This window comes from Eublepharis macularius, chromosome 10, assembly GCF_028583425.1.
Source record: "Eublepharis macularius isolate TG4126 chromosome 10, MPM_Emac_v1.0, whole genome shotgun sequence".
NCBI lineage: Eukaryota > Metazoa > Chordata > Lepidosauria > Squamata > Eublepharidae > Eublepharis > Eublepharis macularius.
Window position 1 is genome coordinate 29,522,365 of NC_072799.1, and position 6,000 is coordinate 29,528,364.

Sequence of the window (6,000 nt, forward strand, 5' to 3'; positions counted from 1 at the left end):
CTATTGTTGTCTCAACTAATTGAAGATAGGGTCTGTCACCTAAAATTTTAGCGTTTCTGTAAAATAAATGCTACATCTTGACATTTCCCTGCTATTTATTCTGGGGAAACACTCCCCCCCACCCCCGAGGAACTAGAAAGAGGTCCCACTCTTTGTGCACGTTGGCGATGGTTCAGCTGAACATCCTGTAGGGTCTTCAGCCTTTGAAATGGCTTTTAAAATACTGTTTTTAGTGCAAATTGCAAAAGGGGAGCCTCGTTTTGTTTTATCATCTGTTTTGCTACTATGCTGCGTGAATGAAGAAATACATGAAATTGACTATAAAACATAAGCATGTGTGCGATGTTTACCATAAATGTCTTGCAGACAGCGAGGGACAGAAGAACAGTGATTTCAAACGAGAAAACTTTCTGAAATTCTGAACACAAAGTTCCAGGTTCTGCAGTGTGAACAAATGTTGTAAATCAGGATAATTCTGGAGAATTGCCCTTTATTTTAGTTCCACAGTTTTGGGTCAAGGGAGTGTGTTCCTACAAAATCTGGATCTTTAAAAGAAACCATAGGAACGAGGATGTTTGCAGAGTTATAAATCTGTCCTTTCTGACAACTTTCCATACGGCATGTATTTCAAGCATCAGTTGCAATCACAGTGCATCCAGTATTAGCAGCTTGATCCTGCCACTTTAGAAGGGAAAGAGGGCATAAACACTCCATCCCCCCTCCATAATTTCGACTACATTTAATTATTTCTCACAAGTGTGTGTGTGTTTGTGTGTGTGCACATGTGCACATGCATGGTTTTGTAAGGTATAACTAAACAATAACAAAAAATTGTGAACTTACTACTTACAGTGAAATCCTAAGCAGAGTTACTCCAGTCTAAGCCCATTGAAATCAATGGGCTTAAACTGGAGTAACTCTGTTTAAGATTTCACTGTCAAAGGCCTGTATATTTTGGGAAATCCCTTCTCCCATAGTAGCCTATTAGAGTTGGACTAGCCTCCCTGAGATTTATTTGGAATTGGGTTTGTGGGAACTTAGAAACCCCAGACTCCAAACCATGAACAATTCAGTTTAGCTGTCACCTTCCTATTTTGAGCCAAGGGGATGTGAGTTTCAGTGAAATCACTAGTTTTCTCTATTCTACTTTCTGTAAGAGAATGGTTTCTATCAAGAGCAGAGACTTTTCAGATGGGGCTCCACAGCCTCAAATATTCTCTCGCAAAGCAGGGAGAGATTAGTTTCATTATCTCTTAGACCCTGTTTAAGAAACGTAAGAACTTTTTCACATTCCACCAGGTTTTCAGGAATAAGTTAGAATTACTCTGTTACTGTCATTCTTCTTTGAATTGTTTTGAACATGGCTTTTATTTATTTATTTATTTTTACACGGCCATTGGTTTTACATGGCTATTGCTTTTTTTTAATAAGGTAAGAATTAAACATTGGAAGACAACAGGACTTATTCCACAGTAGCACCTTGATTATGGAATGCTCTACCTTACAGGTTTTGTGCAGCTGGCAGCTCCACTGATGGGGTATGTTCCAGCTGAATTCAGTTTTGTTTTTCCTGGATTTTTATGATCTTTAATATATTATTTTTATTAATTTTTGCTATTGGTTTTAACGTGGTTTTGCTTTGCTTAGTATTTTTGTTTGGTCTAGTGGTTAAGAGTGGTGGGACTCTAATCTGGAGAACCGAGTTTGATTTCCCACTTCTCTGATTGAAACCAACTGGGTGACTTTGGGTCAGTCACAACTTCTTGGAGGTCTCTCAGCCCCACCCACCACACAGGGTGATTGTTGTGGGGATAATGACATTCTTTATAAACTGCTCTAAGTGGGTGTTAAGTTGTCCTGAAGTGTGGTATATAAATTCAATGTTATGTTATTATTTTTGCAGATATATTATAAAGTATGGCACAACTGCCTTATTTATTTATTTATTTATTTATTTAATGTAGAGCCCACCTTTCTTGCTGAGACAACACCAAGGGCTGAAAGACAGGATTAAACATAGGAAATAAAATCAAATAAATGCTTTAAAATATGCTATAGTGAGCAGCTTATTCAAGAATATATCAAAGAGTTTAAACCTCTCAATCTCTTTCAGATCCACACAAATCTTCCCTACCCATCCTAGAAACTTGACATAGCACTTCCCAACTATGCAGATGTAGAAAGAATTTAATCCAAGCAACCTGCCTATCATATTTTTTCCTGCTGGCTGTTCCTCTGAAGAACTCAGAGTAGCATGCATGACTAATACCTCTTCCATGATATCCTCACAAAAACATCACGAAGTAGGATAGGCTTAGAGAGAGACTGAGACAATGGGCTTTATGACTGTGGGGATTTCAATCCTGCTTTTCCTAGTTTAGTCTAATAGTCTATTGCTATGCCACATTGGCTGTCTGCTGCCAATATGGAACATCCAAGGATGAGAGAGAGATATATCTAAAGAATGGTTGGCTTCTAGGGTTGCCAGCTCCAGGTTGGGAGATTCCTGGAGATTTGGGAGGTGGAGCCTGGAGAGGGCAGGGTTTGAAGAAGAGAGGGACTTCCATGGGATATCATGCTATAGAGTACCTTCCAAAGCAGCCATTTTCTCCAGGGAAACTGATCTCCATGGCCTGGAGATCAGTTGTTATTTTGGGAAGTCTCCAGCCACCACCTGGAGGTTGGTAACCCAGATTTGTCCTGTATGCATTTAACTGACAGTTAAGATTGGCTACAAAGGTTCTGATGTGTTACTCTCTGTACCTGAATTAAAGGGGGAAGGAGAGAAGCACGGCTCTATTATTCCCTCTCCCCTTCAGTTAGCCAGGGGTGATTGCTAAGCTTAAGGTGCAAAGACTCCCCCTCACTGACTTTTTTCTTGATTTTATTTGCTTCATCTGTGAGTTTAGTAATTATTGTTGTTTTATTGCTATTGCTTTTTGTATTGTTTTTGAAAGCTGCCAAGACAGAGGTGATGGCTGCAATCCTAAGAATACTTTCTAGGGAGTAAGCCCTAATGAATAAAATGGGGCTTACTTTTGAGAACACCTGCTTAGGATTGCTCCTTATGTGATGGTGGGGAGGAGAAATATTTAGAATAAATACTTGTATAGGCTACAGAACTGTGCTACTAGAAAGGTCATCCGTGCTTCTTCCAGTTATTGAGGAGTATAGCAATAGAACCTGTTTTTGACTATCACCATGAGGACTCTACAAATCTACGAAGTTCATATACTTACAATGAAATCCTACAATGAAACTCTGCTCAGGATTTCATTGTTAGTAGAGTTGCCAACTGACTGAAGCTAAAATGTTCTGTCTTTTTAACAGGGATTTAATTGGATATTTACCAGGTGATGTTATTTACATCCATGCCATGGAAAGTTCAGCTGCCCTTTTCCACACAGTAAGCCTCTATTAAAGCGAGGGGGCATTTTTCTACTGGCCTGTTGCCAATCGTAATTCCCCGGATTCTACCTAAGCTACACATTTTTTACTAGAAGCTATATTCTGTGTCTTGAAGCACAATTAAGGTTATGCAGATTTCTGGAGGAGCCTTGACTGAATCTGTCAAGCTCTCTAATCCATTACAGAGGGATGAGCTGGCTTTGTCTGGGTTAACAGCCACAGCTGTTCCGCTTCTAAGCAACCACCTAGCCAAGCAGAATAAAGGGAAAATGGAAAATGATTGTGCCGGCTAAGAGAATTCCACTGACCACAGTCAGTAGTAAACAACTCAGAGCCCCTTAGGAAGAGAGAATATAAGGAACAATGTGTGTGTGTGTGTGTTTTCTTTCAAAGAAACTTTGCCTAAAAAAGAACAATCTGAATGGTACCTTTCCTGACACCAACTGCCCACATGAAAGTAAATGTAAATATACTGTTTTCAGACTTTCATGGACTATCTGCACACCGAATTCTAACTTGCTGTTTGTTGTTGTAGTAATTTAATGGATAACTCTTGACTGTGTAAGGCCCAAGCCACTGTCTTGCAACTTGTAAAGGCAGGGTGCAACCTGCACGTACAGACACGTTCCTGGCTGCCACTGTGCCACTTTTAATTAAGGTTGTCAGCCACCAAGTGTGACATGGAGCTCTCCCAGAATTATAATGACCTCCAGAATACAGAGACCAGGTCTCCCATAACCATGGAGTCTAGGAGAAAGTCCTAGAGTGGTTTGTGTGGACACATTGCTTTCTTGAATATTGAGCCCTAGGTGTCACCTACTGAGGTGCTCTGCCATTAGATTTGCCACACCAGCCTTCTGAGTTCTTTGACAACCCATGCGGATAAGGGTGATCTGGTAGACATTATATACTCAGATTTCAAGGAAGACAATAATGTTTTAAAAAGGAATTTCATGCGTAAAAAATAGGATCCCAGTCAAATGGTCAGAGGAGGCTGACCCACCAAGATGCTGCTCGTCAGAGGCCAGAAATCACCCAGTTGCTGGGAGATGCCGCTGCTTCCAAACATCCCCCAGGTCCACCATGCTTCTTCCTTTTCTCCTAGATCTTGCCAATTGGTCAGACTGGAGCCAAGGCCTGACTGGAGCATTTCCTTTTACCATAGTTAGCCACACACTTAGGAAAGGGAATCAGTTTAATGATTTAAAGAATACCAAGTAAGACACAAATTATATAACAAAAACCCTCTCTGTTTTCAAAAATGTTTACCCTAGTTTGAGATTAGTGATGTCCAAGAAGAAGAGTAAAGGGGAAGGAAAGTTGAAAGATTGCGGGGGTGGGGGGTGGGTTGATGCAGAATTTAAGCCCATCGAAGATGCCCCACGTCCAGAGGTTATCCTGAATGTACTTTCTTCATATGCTAGAACAGAGTCCCCAGTGTGGCATCCATGGGTGCCATGGCCTCCAGCAACACCTTTCCTGGCATCTGCCAAATGTTTTTACAAAATGGGTGGGGCAGGAGGGGCTTCTGCCTAGCAGGGCTTCTGATAAGTTTTTGGAGATCTGGTTGGCTGTGCAGATTCAAATAAAACATTGCTTTGGTAACAGCTGCCACCACAGCCCAAGGATCTTCACTGTTTGACTGGAGGTATGCTGAGTGTAAGCAAGAAAATGCTTTAAAAGGATATGTTCATTTTAAAACGTATCCTGTTAAGCAGAGCTTCTGCCTGAAATGTTTAAGAGTTACTATTGGAGTTATGCATGACGTCACTCCCTGACATTTTGTGGCTGGCTGCATTTCCTGCTGCAGTGATTTTTGTGCTTATGCCCACCACCCGGCATATGAATTCCAAAGGTGCCCCTAGGCCCAAAAGGACTGGGGCGCCTGTGCTAGAAAAGAGCAATGAACACAATGAGACTTACTGATTCTGGATTTGCAGCTCCAAAGACTGAAACTTCGTCATACTGTCCTCTGATTTATCCTGCACTGACAATTAACACAAGCAAAATATAAACTTCTGCCATTTGAAATGTGTGCCCCACTCCCAGTGAGCAAGGACTGCTTCTGCAAGTCAGCTGATACTTCCACCCCATTACCTTTCCTGAACGTCTCTCTCCTTTCAGCTGATCCCTTTGTCACATGCTGGAGCAGTGCTTGCAGACTAGCAACCAATGAAAGCGTGGCAGCTATGACGACAACAATGGCAATTATGACAGCAGGCATTATGATGCTGGTGGCACATGCAGATCTTCGCTCATGCATTGGCTTGCACAGAGACATCCGTACAACTCTGAAATGACATATCTCCATGGTGGCAATCTAGGAAATATAAGTAATCACGTCATACAGCTTCCATGGCTCGTGCAGTCTCTCTATATTATTGGGAACATACAGATTATCAGACAAAAATTACACTCTGTTGCTATTGGATAGCATAGTGTTTTATTTTGGTTTCAAAGAGAAAAACTAGCCATAATGATGCCATTAGTTGAACCATTTCATAGAGGGGAAGACACACAAGCTTCATGGCCCCATGAAAACTTCTAGCAAAGTTGAGGAAATGACTCAGTGCTGTTTCATTTTTTTAAATT